The 17,438-nt window shown below is 37.9% G+C and overlaps 1 long non-coding RNA gene across 1 annotated transcript; it reads left to right on the top strand.

Moving 5' to 3' along the window:
* The first annotated feature begins 612 nt into the window (after window positions 1–612).
* Window positions 613–13,498, top strand: LOC140501909 (uncharacterized). The gene is made up of 3 exons (XR_011966414.1): window positions 613–2,231; window positions 2,975–3,045; window positions 11,316–13,498. It is a non-coding gene; the product is annotated as an uncharacterized lncRNA (long non-coding RNA).
* The last annotated feature ends 3,940 nt before the right edge of the window (window positions 13,499–17,438 follow it).

Here is a 17,438-nt window from a genome sequence, read left to right as displayed (position 1 = left end):
AGGGCCATCCTTCCAGCTGCTTCTCTCCATGGCTTTTGTCCTTTTTCTTCCTTGGAGGGAAAAAGACCAGTCTCACTAGTCAGTTATCACTACACATACATACAGCTAACCTATGCAACTCTTTGGCACCATAGTACACAGAACTCTGGGCCTGGAGTCAGGAAGATCTGAATTAAAATCAAACCTAAGACACTAGTTGCATTACCTTGGACAAGTCTCCTAACCATCACCTACTTTAGTTTCCTCATGTAAAGTGAGGAGAATACTAGCATCTACTTTCCAGGGTTGTTGTGAGGATTCAATAAGATAATGAAGTGTTCAGTATAGCTGGTACATAGTAAATAAAAAGGTTAGATATTATTATTAATAGCTTCACACTTCACTAAGACTCTCTCTCTCTCAAGTATATAAAATAATTATAAAGCACTTAAAGCTGGTATAGAGTAAGCTCTATATAAATGTTCGATATTATTATTGCTTACAATAATAATAGTTTATAACCTCCCTAAGACTTTTAGAACTATATATATGTATACACACATATACATATATGCATACACATATATAGGTATATATGTATATATACATATACACACATATATATGCATATGTATATATGTATGTGTATAAATGTATATGTGTATGTATTATAGATTCAGACTAAAGTTCATTGTATATAATTAAGAAAATTAGGGAAATTGAAGATATTTGAAAAGTAAAAGTGCTAATAACCAAAACTGGCAAAGAAATAAGCCAAACCTACAAACCTACAAGTACCAATCCTCAAATACGGAAAAATCACATATATAACATTTGTCCCCAGTCTGTGTTTCCTTTTCGTGACCCTGATTCACACTGTATCCAATTTTTAGAAATGGTCCTGACAAAATTATGGTGGCGTTTATAAACGAAATAAAAAATTTCTAAGTAAAACTCTTAAGTAAAACTCTTGAGTCTCACCCACAGATTTCTTAGGGTAAGTAAAGAGGGAAAAAAATCTTTGTGAAGTACCTTATGGTGCAGCATGGCATAGGATCTAGGAGCATTGACGTTGGATAAGGGAAGACCTGTGTTTGAATCCTTCTTCCCATACCCACAAGCTGTATGACCCTGGGCAAGTCATTTAATCTCTCCTGACTATAGGTTTTCAAATGCATAAAATGGGGAAAATAATACTGGAAGTACTTACACCATAGGGTTATTGTAAGGTTCAAATAATATACTATATGTCAGGATGTAGCTGACTTTTCTACAGCACAGTAAAGCATCTTATGTACTTTTGACACTATTCACTATTATAAAGTATTTGTTGATAACAAACTATTAATTTCATTGCTACTTGTCAGAGGCTCCAGGTACCACAGTGTGGAAGAGCACTGGATTTGGAGTCAGGAAGACCAAGGTTCATATCCTGCTTCTGACGATGATTAGCTGTTTAAACCTTGGCAAATCACTTAACCTCTGTTTGACTTAGTTGTCTCATCTGTGAACGTGGAATAATAATATGTATCACACAAAGATGTTGTGAGGATAAAATGAGATAATAGTTGTACACCACTTTGTAAACCTTAAAGCCCTACGTTCAGTTGTGTCCATCTTTTCATGACCCCATTTGGAGTTTCTTGGCAAAGATACTGAGGTGGTTTGCATTTTCTTTTCCAGCTCATTTCACAAATGAGGAAGCCAAGATAAACAGGATTAAGTGACTTTCCCAGGGTCACACAGCTAGTAAGTATCTGAGGCCAGATTTGAATTCAGAAAGATGAGTCTTCCTAACTGCAGGCCTGATGCTCTATGTGTTGTGGCACCATCTAGCTGCCCCAAAGCACCATATAAATGGCCTCTGCTATTGTTGGGGATTGAGAGTATCTTCAATGTAGAGAATGCACACTAAGAGGACTCCTTCTATCAATGCTGATTAGTACAAACTCAGCAAATTTTAGGGGGTTGTTAGGATGCAAAAACAAGAGTTTAAGTAACTAGGCCAGGGTCATAGCCAATATGTATTTGAAGTAGACCTTGAACTCAGGCTTTCTGACTCTGACACAGATTCTTTCACCACAGCCGCTCACAAATCTGGTCATTTCTAAACTTCTTTGATTTTTTTTGTCTGGAAAATAAGGTTCCTTCCAGACCTCCTGAGGAATGTCGCAAGGCTGAAGGAATGCAACATTCAGGAAATACTTTGGTTCAAATCCTGCTTCTCAGATTTACTACCTATGTGACTGGAGGTAAGTTACTTAATCTGCTTGAGTTTCGTTTTCCTCATAAATGAAGAAGAAACAATAGTACCTGAAAATCTGTAGTGCCAACCTCCCAGTGCTGTTATCAGAATCAAAGGAGATCATGTGCGTAAGCTCTGTAAACCCTGAAATTCAATAGAAATGGTGACTTATTTTAACTCAATTTAGTGTTATTTAGTACCATTAACAGTACATATATAAAATATCTTTTAAAATATTTTTATTTTGAGTATCATCCTAATATTTCCATAATAATGAATGGTTCTAACCCTGAAAGAAGTTTGATGACAATTGAAATAAGATTATGAGCATGGAATGACTGGGCAAATTTTTGTTGCTGTTAAGTCATTTTTCGGTCATGTCCAACTCTTCATGACCCCTTTTTTGGATTTTCTTGGCAGAGATGCTGGAGTGGTTTGCCATTTCCTTCTTCAGTTCATTTTACAGATGATGAAAGTGAGGCAAACAGGGTTAAGTGAGTTGCCTGAGGTCACACAGGTAGGAAGTGTTTGAGGCCGGATTTGAACTCACGTCTTTCTGACTCTTGGCTTTAGTTAAAGTGTGCTAAATGGTATAACCAAAAAAGAATGAAGGGCCAGGGCCCTCCCAAAAGAGAATGGAGGTCCTGCTATTCTGATTCCATAGATGAGAAAACTGATCCCTGGTGGAAGGAGGTAATTTAACAAGGTCACAGAGTAACCATTTCTCATACTTGTTCTTGCCTCCTTCAGAACTAATGCAAAATTGGCTGCTTTTTCATCAAGTTGGGAAGAGCTTCCTCAGTAAGAAGGTGATGAAACTGGTAAGAAACTGGTACACAGAAAGTGCATTACATCATCGGTTATGTATGTTATTATAGGTTTAGAACAGAGAAGGACCTCAGAAATAATCCAACTCCCTCACTTTACGGATGAGAAAACCCAAATCTAGGAATGTGTGACTTGTTCAAGGCCCGTCTATGCCTTTTCCATAGAAAATTGTTCCTTTCCATATGAAGAAAAAAAATGTAACAAAAAACCTACAGGATGAGATTGGAATCTAGATTCTCTGCCTCTAGATCCCATATTCTTATCACTGCCTCCCATTGCTTGGGCTCCCTTTGACATGACAATATTTAATCCAGAGAAGAGAATTTTTAGGGATCTGTAAGATATCTTCACATCATCAAAAATAACTGAAGAGTGGTCATGTGTAAAAAGGCATAGAACACATTTGGATCCAGGACTATGCGAGACATAATGATGACCTTTCTAGTGCAGCCCTCTCTTAGTAGGGGGTCTGATGGGAAGTACAGTTTCCCCTCAAAACCATTGCTCAAACAATGAACTAAAGGATTCTTCAGTCCTTTCTTTTAGATGGGTAAAAAGTAAATAAGTGAATAACTCTAGTTCCCATTGCTCCCTCTTTCAATAGCTGGTTATGCTTGTAATGGGCTGCTAAGCTCAGATGGTGTGTGCACATCAAGAGAGATGACGGGCCTCATGCTACCAGTTCTTAGGTCTGCTATCAGACTGCCAGGCCATGTTTCAGGGAGAACCTACTCTGAGTCACTCCACTGACTTGACAGAACATTTAGTTTGTCATTTCCGTAAGTTCCATTTCATTTCTGACTCTGAATATCCTTCTGATGGATCTGCTTGGTTGTAACAGCTGAAGCTGATCCTCTGAAAGTCAAACCTTGTCCTTCCCACTCTCCCTCTGCTGCTGGCTTGCTGCTGTCATGCCTCGTCCAGCAATTCCCCAATTTGGTGTCAGTGCCAAGCTCCAAATCTGTAAACTAAACTGTATCCAAATCCCAAGCTTTTAAAAATGTCACAGCTAGATTAAATTAAAAAGCACAAGCCTAAATGCAGTGAAAAAGTCCTTGATTTTCAGCCAAGGTGACCTGGGCAGTTTCTTACTCAGTACTCATTAAACCCTGAACTTGAGATGATCAGAACTGAGTTCAAATACTAGATTCATTGAGTACAAGAATTGATTAATTATCTTGACCCTCTGAATCTCACATTCCTTTTTTGTGAAATGGGAATAATATTCCATTGCCTGCCTCACAGAGGTATCGTGAGGATCAACCAAGAGAATGTATACGAAAATGCTTCCCAGCTGCAAACCTCTGTGTCAATGTAAGTTATTAAAAAAAGAATAAAATGTGTCCTGTCATTTCCCTCAAAGCTGACCTGAACGGGTGCTGAAAGTGATGGGTAGAACACTTTAGAATACTCTGCTAGCTAAGGCTTTTCCATGAACAGTCTCTGGCTGAGTGAATTAGTGCGTAGCATAGTGTCTGGTGTAGACTGGTGCACGATAAATGCTAAATAAATGTCCCAATGTTCATTTGGACAAATGAACAAATTATTCCCTTAATTTGCTTAGTGAACCTGGGATACTTCAAGCACTGACCTTTACACCAGCCTAATGGCTTGTGAGGAGGACTTCCTGGGGCTCAGGGGTTCCTGATATGGGAAGGGAGGGGTCCTGACTATCTAGGGAGGACAGGCTGGTCACTGTATTTCTCTGGGCTTCAGCTTTGCATTTGTATATATTCTAACACTTTGGAATGATCATGATTTAACTGATAGGTGCACTCTTTTCAATGATGCCGTTTATGAAGGCTCTGTACCTTCTATTTCTGTGTGATTATTATCCAGAAATTCCCATGAGTCCTCCATAGAATATCTACTGAAAGAACAGTCAGGTCTGGGGTCAGTGAGATCTAGTGGGCTCTCACTCATTGGGATAGCATGGAGTCAGGGGGAGAGTTCCAAAGCTGAGTAGTCTAGGTCCATGGCCTTTCGTGGTCTGGTTTGGAGAATGGAGCAATACCAGGAATGATAACAAGAAAATGACCCAGGGGAAGCTTTTTCTTCTTCCCTCCCTCTTTTCCTTCCTTCCTTCCTTCCTTCCTTCCTTCCTTCCTTCCTTCCTTCCTTCCTTCCTTCCTTCCTTCCTTCCTTCCTTCCTTCCTTCCTTCCTTCCTTCCTTCTTCCCTTCTTCATTATCACCAGGGCCATCACTATGACCACCACTATCATCATATTTCTTGGTGACACATCCCTCTACTTTGTGTGTGTGCCTTCCATAGTCTTATGTTTATTTCACTTGCAAAAAGTATCATTTGTGTAAACTGTTCATCAGTTTGACTTTTAAATTAATTAGAACATGGTTTGTCTATCTCACATTGCCATTTTCTGACTTTTCTTTTTTGACGCCATTCTCTTGCAATTCGATATGTTTAGTTATCCTCCCTCTTTCGGTTTTCCATGAGGGAAAGACAGAGAGACTGAACTTTTCTATTTGGGGAGGGGAGCAAAACATTTATTAGGCACTGACTATGTGCCAGGTACTATGCTGAGCAGTTTACAGATATTTTCTCATTTGAACTTTATAGTGAGCTGTAAGGGAAGTGCCACTATTATCCTCATTTATTTATTTTTTAACAGTGGAGGAGACTAAGACAGACAGACATGTCTGAAGACAGATTCTGAATTCAGTAAAGGACTCCAGGTCCAATTCACTATCCACTGTACCACATAGTTGCCTTTTTTCTATATGCATTTGCTATGAGAGTGTTCTTGGAAAAGCACAGCTCCAGACTGGATAGCATTTTCAATTCCTATTAATTATTGGTCTGTTTTCTTCTTCTCTCATGGCTTGCTTTATTTTTGTCAGATCCTGAATTTGTGAACCCATATTAATTTGTATGGTTATCTTTTGCCTAATCAATGATTGAGAAAGTTGACATTATTCTAGCTTGGCACCTAAGTGGTGCCAAGGATAGATTTATCAAAATGAGAGAGATCTAGAAAGGCCATCCAAGTAATTTCTCTGATTCCACAAAGAGCTATGCTGAAGCCAAATTATATTAGAGACCCAACAGAGAAGGATAATCTAGTATCTTACTAGAATCTCTGCTGGCATTTTGTTGTTGTTCAGTTTTTCAGTCATGTCTGACTCTTTGTGACTTCATTAACTATGCAGTTCATGGTGTTTTCTTGGCAAAGATTGTGGTATGGTTTGCCATTTCCTTCTCTAGTGGATTATGCTAAATGGAGGTAAAATGTTTTACTTACGGTCACAGTTAGTCTGAGGCTGGATTTGAACCCAGGTCTTTGGTCAAGTCACTAAACCTAGCTGAGCCTGTTTTCATATGTGAAATATGATGGCTAGATTTGATGACCCCTAAGGTCCTTCGGTCCTGGGTTTCTAGACATCCCAGCAGAGGTGTCATGAGGTAATATGTTAGTATGGTTAGCCTCTAGTCTGGTGATGATAACATTCCCTGAGCTTTCTATTGCCCTCCTGCTAAGCGAAAGCAAGGAAACTAGGTTGCACAGTGGATAGAGCATCTGCCCTGGAGTTAGGAAGACATCTTTTTGAGTTAAAATCTGGCTTTACTCACTAGTTGTATGACCCTGGGTAAGTTATTTAACTGTTTTCCTCAGTATCATCATATGAGGAAATGTAAAATGAGCTGGAGAAGCAAATGGCAAAGCACTTCAGTATCTTGGCCAAGAGAAACCCCAAATGGGGTCACAAAGATTTGTTTGTAACTCAACAACGACAACAAAGCAAAAGCAATGTTTGTAGGGCAATAGAGGAGAGTTCTCGTAAATATTTAGCGGGGTGTGTAGGGGGGAATATAAACACACACACTTTTAAGATTAATTTGCATTATTAGCACTTTTTTAAGCCTAGATAATTTGTAGCAATTGCCATTTCTGATGCGTAAATGCTCACATTGAAAATTTAATGAGGGGCTCTTGCAAGCAAGCCAATTTGAGCTGCCTCCAGCATACCTCTACGTATTTCTCTCTACAATAATTTCTCCACACTATTTCTTTTTCCCTCCAACTCTTGGTCCAATAACAATAGAATCAAGGACTCTTTCTCAAAAAAGCATTACTTGAATCTCAAAATAGCCAGAATTAACACAATTCAGTGGTATCACTGAGTCACAATAGGGTATCTATAGTTTAATGACTTTTTGGTATATTTATAAATTGTTTTCTAGAAAGCTGAGACCAATTCATAGCTCTACAAAAAATGTGTCATTATTCCTGTCTTCCAACAGAACTTGCAGTGTTAACCATTTAAATTTCTTAATCCTTGCCAATCTGATAGGTGCAAAGTAAAACCTTATCTACTTTTCTCTTATTTTTAGTGATTTGTAGTATTCTTTCAAGAATGCTAATAGCTTCCATTTCTTCCCTTGAAAACTGTCTGATATATCCTTTGCCCACTTTTCTTTTGGGGACTGACTATTAACAATTGTATTGATCCCTTATATATCTTGGCTATCAGACCTTTATTAGAGATATTCGCTACAGTTTTTTCCTTAAATCAAATGTTTCTCTTTTAATTCTAGCTATAATGATTTTTTTCACATGAAAATTTTTAACTTTATAGAGCTAAAACTGTCCCACTTATCTTCTTTGATTGTCAACTTGTTTAGTTAAGATTTTTCCCTCTAATCATACTTGTGCAAGGTATATCCTTCCATTCTCCTTTTCTTATGATGTGAACTTTTACATTTAGATCATCTATCTATTTGGAGATTATTGTGCTGTAAGTTTTTAGACATTGTTACATTAAGGGAAATTCCATTTATTCATATGCTTTTAAATATTCAAATGTATATATGTTGTGTTTTTTCAAAGGTGTTTTCTATATCTGTTTCTAGTAATATTTATTGATTTATATATACACATATGTATATATATATATATTTTCTAGATGTTGAATTATCTCTGGTATAAATACAAGTTATTTATCATGAATACTTGTTTATATTCATGTTGTACCTTCTTTGATGATATTTTCTCATCCTTTTGAATTGTCATTTGTGAAATTATCCTACAATTTATTTTTCTGTTTTATCTTTCCCTGCTTTGATCATTAGAAGCTTATTTGTCTCATATAAAGAATTTCTCAAGATATCTACCATCTCTGCTTTTGCCAACAATTTGAATATTATTGGAGTTAATCATTCTTTAAATGTTTGATAGAATCCACTTGTCAGTCTATCTGAGCTCAGATTTTATCCTCATATAAAGCAATTTATAGCTTAAGTTTCTGATATTGGTTTATTTATAATTTCTATTTGTTGTTTTTTTATCTGAAAATAATTTATCCACTAACTATAAAATTTCAAGTTTATTTATATATGTTATATGTGTATGTATGAGTATATGTATGTATGTGTATGTATATATACATAATACATACACATATATATATGATTAGGTACAGTAATTTCTCACAACCTTTTTTCTTTCCATTTTTATCTGATTTGAGTTCTGCTCTTTGTTTTTTATGTTGCTGATTTGATTTTCCTTTTTTAAAAATCAAACCAGCTAATGTGTATTACATTAATTGTTAATAATTCAATAGATTTTTGCCTTTAAAATTTTAAACTTCACAATTTCTATTTTTGTGTTGATTTGAGATGTTAAAATTTGCTGATTTTCTAGTTTTTTTAGTGCATTCTTTAGCACTATCTTTTGTTAATGAATGTGTTTAAATATAAAGATTTCCCCAAAGGGTTCTATTTAGCTATAGCCCCAAATTTTGGCATCCTGTCTAATCTTTTTCTTTGATAATAGCATGCATTATTTCTATGATTTGTTCTTTGACCCTCCTATTTCTCAGGATTATATTATTTAATTTACATTAAAACCTGAATCCTTTCCTCAAATTTCCCTAATTGATTATAATTTCTATTTCAGGTTATTTTGTAAATGATATGCTTAATAGTTGTTTTTCTTCATTTGATTATGAATTCCTGTCTTAGTAAACATTTAATTTTTCAAAATACAATTTTCAAGCTCAATTCAACTCCCATTTCTTTATGAAGCCTTCCTAGATTAATATTAGCAGACAAAGATCTCTCCCTTCTCAGATAACCAAGAGCATTTATAGTTGGGATCATTTCCCCATTGTTCATATATAGTTTTGTGCTGTTTTATGGCTTAAGATGTGTCTTAAGAATGTAATAATAATGGCTAGCATTTATATAGCACTTGAAAAATATTATCTTTTTATCCTCATATAACTCTAAGAGGTAAATACTATTATTATCCCCATTTTACATGAGAGAAATCATATTAATAGCCAATTATTAACATTGGAGAGACCTGTTTTTTTCCCCTCTATTCTATTTCCTTGCGCAATCTCCCAAGGAGAGGGCTCATGGAAGACATCTTCATTCTGCATATTGCCACTCCACCCAACTGGATCAGACTTCTAATCCCTTCTGCTCAGGTTTGGGTGGGGGATAAATTCTTTGAATAGATTGTCCAAGCCTCGGGGTATCTTAGAAGTAAATGACATAATCAGCGTTCATTAGAATAAATTCAGCCCCTCATTGTAATATTCATTCTCTCATTAATTAACCAATCAGAGCTGATTGCCACCCTTGAGAACACCCCTCTTCCAAGGTTATATATACCATGAGCCTGCTGCCATGACTGTCTTTGGCATTCAAAAGTGCCACAGATATCCTTTTATTAAAATGCTGGCATTACAGAAATTATGTATCTCAAGCTTTTTAAACATCACATAAAGATAAGAAAACTCAATCAAAGAAAGGTTAAATAACTTGCTCAGGATTATATAATCTGTAAGAATTTGAACTCAAGTCTCCCTGATTCCAAATCCAGTACTCTGTTCTCCACTGTACCACTTAGCTGCCATATTTCAGACTCTTTGAGAGACTTTGTGTCTTCCAGCTGTACTGAATATCACCTATTCTGTGCCCAATACTGAGTTGGTAAGTGCTGGGCATTATGAAAAATTATAAGACAAGATCTCTGCCCTCAAAGAGCTTTCAAATGAGTCAGGTAGAAAAAATTAAATTCTAGGGAATAAATAAAGAATAATAGGTACCAGTCTATATGTAAACAGATGAACACAGATGAAGTCTTTTGTTCTGTTTTTGATGACAATCTCCTTGGTAGTGAGCTCTCCTTATCTTTGGTTCTTTCTGGCATTTTGTCACCACATTAAAGATGACTGATTGAGTCATGGATAATCATATACCAGAATTACGTCCCTTAGGCTTGGCATTTAAAAGGGAGAGCTACATCCAGAGAGAAGTTAATAGGATACACATAGACTCTGGTTCTGGAGGAAAGTCTGTGCAGCCCCAGGGCCCTTGGGGGGTGGTGCTGATAGCCATTAGGCAACTCCCTGACCCTAGGACAGGAGGGAAGTATATGACCCTGGTTGACAGGAAGTGGGGTTCCTGAATGAAGTCAGAAATTTTCAGGACTAAGAATGGACAGTTATGGAGTAGCAGAGGAAGAATGATAGGCAAGAGTCTCTGGGAAAAACCGGATTCTTGGGCCAAACCTCCTCGAGAGAGAAGTTAGAATTCCTGGGCAATGCCAAATTCTAGGTCCAAGCAGGAGCTGGAGTTAAGGAGCAACAAGGGAGAGAGGCAGCTATGATTAGAACTCTGATTTGCTTAAATACATGGGCCATAGCCTTCATTAGCAGTATGGGTTATATAGAATGAGCAGATCAGTTGGCATGGGAAGACCAGTGTGCCTTGGTCACTTAGGAACTGTGTGATCTTGGGCTCATAACTGTAAAAGCTGTTCTATTTTAAAGCCATATTGGGGAAAGAGGAATCTCAAAGAAGAAATGAGATAGCTATTTGGGAGTAGATGGAATAATGATAGCTGTGATAACAGAAAGAAGTCAGAGCTGTTCAATTTTTTCTTTTCCTTTTCTTTTCCAAACAGAATGATCTTTACCCTGGAAATGACAGAATAAAATGGCCAATAGGGAGTTGATGACAAAAATTGTTAAGGAGATAGTAAGAAATCACCTGTTTGCTCTTTGTGAATTCAAGTCACCTTCTGCAGATGAAATATATCCTTAGGCACTGAAGGAACTCGAAAGATGTGATTTCTGAGCTACCATCACTGATGTCTGAAAGATGGTGGAAGATGGGAGAAAAACTGCAGAAGCAAACATCTAGAGTTTCGGCAGGGGGAAGAGAATTTATTGTTGAGTTGTTTCAATCATGTCTGATTCTTTGTGACCCATTTGGTTTTTCTTTTTTGGCAGGGATATTGGAGTGATTTTCCATTTCCTTCACCAGCTCATTTTATAGATGATGAAACTAAGGCAAACAGGGTTAAGTGACTTGTCCAGGGTCACACAGGTAATAAATCTGAGACTGGATTTGATCTCAGGTCTTCCTGACTCCAGGTCCAGCATCCTATCCACTGCTCCACCTGGCTCCCTTGAACTACAACAACAGCAGCAATGCTAAACTGGTGTTTCAGAAGAAAGCTGAATAGAGTTAATGTAGATTTTTGAAAAATGTCTGATAAAGTATATCATACTATTTTTTGTGGGAAGAGAAATGTGGATAGACAATAATATAGTCAAATTTGGAATCATTTGAATGGTTGAACTCAAAGAGTAGTTGTTGATGATTCAATGTCACCTTGGCAGTAGAGCCTGGGATCTGAGCTTGGGCTGTGCTGTTTGATGTTTTTCTTTTTTTTTTAATTTATTAATGGCTTGGATAAAGGCATAGATGGTGTGCCCATCCAATTTGCAGATGACACAAAGCTGTGAGGTATAGCCAAATCACTGAATGACTGAATCAGGATCCAAAAAGAACCCTAATAAAATGAATTCAATAGAGATAAAATTAAAGCCTTAACTTGGGTGAAAATCAGCTTTATAATTATGGGATAAGGGAAGCATGGTTAGACGGCAGTTTGTCTGAAAAAAAAAGATGTAAGGGTTTTGGTGACTGCCTGATGAGTCATATGACAGCCAAAATAACTCATGTGATCTGGGGATACCTTAGGAAAGGCATAGCTTCCAAGATTAAGAGGTGCTAGGTCTGCTGTACTCTACCCTGGTCACACCAAATCTGGAATATTTGTATTCTGTTCTGGGCATTCAGTTTAGGAAGGATATTAATAAGCTAAAGAATCTTTAGGAGAGGGAAACCAGGATTGCAGGGGCCTTGATAACATGTCATAAGATTTGTGGTTAAAGGAATTATGGATATTTAGCCTGGAAAAGAAAAGACTCAGAGTGTACCTGTATGGACATGATAGATTTCCTTAGTCATTTGAAGGGCTGGCATGTGAAAGAGAGATTGGATTCCAAGGGACAAAACCAGGAACAATGGGTAGAAGTTGAAAGGAAGCAAATTTAGATTTGATGGCAGAAAAAAAAAATAAAAACTTCCTAAAAATTAGAATTATCTAAAAGTGGAATGGGTTGCCTCAGAGATGGTGAATTTCCCCAAAGTGAAGGTCTTCAAACAGACTGATTGCTCCTTTAGTTGTCATGAAGATTCCTTTATACCAATTAGTTGGATTAATTGATCGAGGAAATTCCTTCTGGCTCTCCAATTCTGAGATTCTCTTGTCCTCAGACTTAATATCTCCGTGCTTCAGTTTCTTCAACTGTGTAAAAAAGACCTTAAAGCTGGTGACCTTTGAGATCCTTTTCAGCTCTAAATCTATGATCCAGCTATTAGCACTGTGCCTGGCAGAGAATAGACATTTAATACGTGAATGCTGATGGATTGATCTCTCAACTTGGAAAGGATCAATTACTATTGATTGTGCTCTACCATAGCCACGGCAATGTTCAGGTCCAGGGGAAATGGGGTTAACTGTCTAGTTTCCCTGAGGGAATGTCCCTTACTGGACAGCTTGCGTCCATGGATGCCATTTTAAGGTTAGTGGACTGTCTAGGTCCCTGGGAGAGGTGGTACTCACCAGAGAGGCAGGGTGCTTAACTCTGCTTCACCTTTTTTTTCCTTTCTGAGTGTAGGGAGGGAGAAACCTCAATTCTAGAATAGTACTTTAAGTTCAGACAAATGTTTAGATCAGTGAAGCAAAAGTGACTGTGGAGAAAGGGAGAATAATTTTGACTTTTTGGAATTGAGCATGAGACATTTCTGATTTGTTTTTTTTCTTTTGTTGAATGAAATAAAGTTGAACCTGTATTGTTACCTTGAGTTCCTGCTCAGGAGCTTATGATCTTTATTTCCCCTTTTAGAGATCTAGACATGATTTAGATTCTTAAGTTTTTGGGAAAAATCCTTGGTATGAAATGAAATGTATAAGAAATTTGAACCTGGTCCCCATAAACTCAGAGCTTCCATTTGAGTTCACAGGTTGCATTTAGATAGTATGGAAGATCGATATACCAGTTATGTAAAGGAGGAAGAGATTAGCAAGGGTAGCCATTGTGGTGTATGGGAAAAATAAAAATTTTGCTTTGTAGCGGTAATGGTCTAACAAGAGTTACTTAATGGTAATGAATTTGTAGTAGATCTACCCAGCATGTTTGTATGTTTTTATCCAGTGCTGTTCATTAGCATGTAGGTAAGACTAAAAAAGCACATAGCACAGGTAATCTTGGGCTGGGATCAGTCAAGGCATGCATATCAATAGGACAAGGGCTTTGATTGTATAAGTATACCTGTGGTGTACAGCTCTGCTGGTAAACTCTAGAGTTAAAATTGAAAAAAGGAGTAAAGTGAAGCCAGGGAAAGATTGGGAGCCTCAGAGAGCAAAGATAGATGGAATACATGTAGATGACCTCAGTTAAAGGAGGACAAAGACTTGGCTCAAGAGAAGTGAGACATAGGACATGATTGAAGGAATCTGTGATCAAGAGTCTAGCACTTTGGAGGTAATATTAAACTCAAGGGTACAACCATATCTGTGCATGGCTGCTATGGCGTGAAGCGGCAGATCGTATGAGTTGAAGAAGATAAAGAGGCTAGGTTGGTTGAGTGAGAATCAGTATGTATATCCAAGTCCCCCAGTATGACAGTTGGTTTGGAGAGGAAGACTATAAAGTCTTCAATCTAAATGTCTTTATTAAGTACCCACTATATGTCAAGTTCTATGATAAGCATTAACATCACTGATTCAAAAGGGAAATACTCTCTGCCTTCCTGGAGCTTACATTGTTGGCCCGGTGCTGAACTCTTTGACAAGAGAGAGGGAATGATTTGGGACCTCTTAGGTAACTACCACAGTTATCTGGCAAGGGTGATGGAAGCAGATGGAGTGAAACTCAAATGAGAGCTTGCTCAATAAAGGTTGTGAAGGAAGGTCTGAAAGTACAGCAAGGAGAAAAGAATATGCTTATTTCTCCTTTCCATTCAATGTGACTCATTGGAATGTGAGCTCCTTGAGGGTAGGGAGCATATTTTTACCTTTCTTTGTGTCTCCAATGCTTAGTACAGTGCCTGGAACAGAGTAGGTCCTTAAGAAGTATTTGATAACGTTGATGAAGATGTCCAAAAGCACATGTGTGCATATATGCATGAGTGTGTGAGTCTGCTAGGAATACAATGACTTCTGTAGGTGGTAGTGATGGCATGGGTAGGGGAAATGAAATGAGCATGAAAGAAAAAAGACCTAACAAGTAGGGAAGTTTGTCAATCATGAGTTCTTCCCAATTTTTGTGTTATAACTCCATTGACCGTCTGGTGAAGCCAATGGGCCCTTCTCAGAATAATGCTTTCAAATACATAAAAATTTACATGCTAACTTTGTGATATAGTTAAAACGAAAAGCGGGTTGTACATAGTAGATTTGCAATTTCATATGCAATCATCGTTTTTATTACATTATGCTATGGAAATGCTTGTTTTTATTCCATAAATTAAAAATAAAATAAATTTAAAAAAATTAGGAGAGGATGAGGTAAATATTTGCTTTTCATATGATAGGAGCATGGACCCTTTGACTTGGTATCTCACCCTAAAGAGTCTGTGATAGTAGTGAGTGATGTCAATTCTCTTAGGTAAAAGTAAGATGGGATGTTTAGTCTAACATATGGGTTTGCAAATACGTGGCAACTGAGTCTCTAGGGACCAACCTGAGGTAACCTTCAATGTCAATTTCTTAACCTAAGATGGTAAATGATGATGAACAGTTAGAAGATGGATTCTATTTTGGAGTTGAGCATTGGCCCTGGATCTGAAGACTTAACCTTAGATGGGATCTTGATGGCAAGAGTTCTTGAGTCCAAGATTCTGGTCCGAGAGGTGAAAGGCCTGGTGTCCAAGATTCTAGTCCTGCTGCCATCCAATACTCTACTCTGAGAAGGGGGTCTGGGCCTGAAACAACTTCTCTTTGGTTTCACTTGGTGGTGATGGAGCTATGATCACAATATTTTGGTCAGGACACAAGCAGCAGTAGGCTCTAGGGTCCAGGGGATCTCTGGACAGGGCCTGGGTTAGGGTAACCATTGCTATTGGTGAAATAACATGTTCCTTACTCTTGAAGTAGCATCTCTGGATATCCATATTGCCTCTCTGTTCCTCTGAGGTGTTCTTAGCAGACTTTATGAGAAGAGCTGCCCAATAAGTGAATCTGTCCAAAAGGTAAGAGTTGGAGATGCTTGAGCTAGAAGACTTTGACTTGAAGTCCAGGTTACACTGGTAACCTATTTTTAAAAAATCCTCATAACAACCAGTACAGTTGGTTCAGTCACCAATACCTTTAAATGAGTGACTGACTACTCTAATTCCCACAGAATGGACAGTTGTCATGCTGTCCTGCCTGCAATGCTTTCAATCCTGCTATTTCCTCCATATAAGGTCAGGATTGGCAACATTCTGAAAGTTTCTTCTGACTCCCTAATGACTCAGTAAGGAGAGGGACTTTCTGTATAGGACATTTTAGATTAAAAAAAGAGAGGACTAAAGCAACTGGATTTTTCTAAAATTAAAGCAAAAAAAATTGTGTGCATATTTGTGTGTATTAGCTGTATTTGACACTTCATTGAATGAATACTCTACTTAACTGCTGGAAATTTAAGGCAGGCTGTTCAGTCCAATTAGCCTATAGACTGCCAGTTTAGGACCACTGTTGAGCAAAAACAGTGCCCTAAATGATAGATTTGATTTGTTTTTAAGTTTAAAATGAGAGCTATATTTGGATACTCTGGTTATTAAGAAAACTGAATTGGACTAACCATTTGGTGATAGATCTATTGCATAGGTCTCAGACACTATAATGAACCTCAAAACCCAAATCAAAATGACTGGTTCATTCAACAATGAGAGGCTGTTTAAGACACCAAATGGAAGAATGAATGAAGGAATGAAATATTTATTAAGCTCTTAATATGAGCAAAGAATTGTGGTAAGCCCTGGAATACAAATACAGTAGATTGTTGTACTGCTTTCAAGAACCTTACATTCTAATAGGGGAAACAACGTTTATGGAAAATTTCAGCTTCCAATCAGATGGAAAGGTCCTGTGGGCCTTAGGGTACACTGGCAATGCAGATGTTAATGACTTTTCCTTTAACATTCTATTGATAAGATCATACCATTTACAATGTTGAACTATTTATCAGTGCTAAGGACTTTGGTGGCAAGAAATTTCTTTTCTGGGGCTTTAGTATCCATGGCTATATGTAACCAGCCTAGGAGCAGTAGCCTGACTGTGTCTCCCACAGTGATAGCTGAAGGCATTGGGCTGGAACCAATACCATAGTCAAGGCTCTTGGATTTAGGGTCATACCTTCATCAAGATCTTAGGTGAGATAGTGCTCAAGGTGGCAGTGGTTTGACTTGCTTGGCACATGCTGCTGCCTCCTATTTTTCTCTTGGGGTGCCTTACTGCTTCAGCTTGCCTGGTTTGCCTGACTTATGTGTAACTGTTGGTAGGGATAGCTGGCCCCTTCTCCATAATGATTTGGCTGGGAGGGGGGACCATTGATCTGGTGGGTGCTGCCACTCCCAGAGCTCTTGTGCTCATCTGCCTATTGACGGCAGTTAGTCAGCAGTTGTTGCTGGCTGTAAAGAGAAGGTGAACCCCTTCTCTATCATATCTTCTCTCAATGATGGCTATAGGGGCTGAAGTGGAAGCAGGTATGATGGTTTGAGGGATGCAGTTATTCCCAAGAGTCTTGGGTTTGGAGTCCTAACCTGTCTTCATAAGTGTTCAACAGGAGATGTTGGTCAAGGTAGTGGTGATAGCTCAACTTGCTGGGCACATTCTGCCTCCCGTCTCTCACCCAGAGTGTCTTGGTGCTTCAGTTAAGGTGTTCTCTTGCATTTGGGTGGATTGAAATTTTCTTTCAGTCACGTGGCTCCCTCCATTCTTCAACCTAAGATCTGATGGGTAGATTATACTCCTACCTGTACAGATGCTATATGTACATTGATTAGGACAGCATGGT

The sequence above is a fragment of the Notamacropus eugenii genome, chromosome 4 (genome assembly GCF_028372415.1).
Source record: "Notamacropus eugenii isolate mMacEug1 chromosome 4, mMacEug1.pri_v2, whole genome shotgun sequence".
Classification (NCBI taxonomy): Eukaryota; Metazoa; Chordata; class Mammalia; order Diprotodontia; family Macropodidae; genus Notamacropus; species Notamacropus eugenii.
The sequence above is the reverse complement of the archived record's forward strand: the minus strand, read 5'-3'. Positions and strand labels throughout refer to the sequence as shown.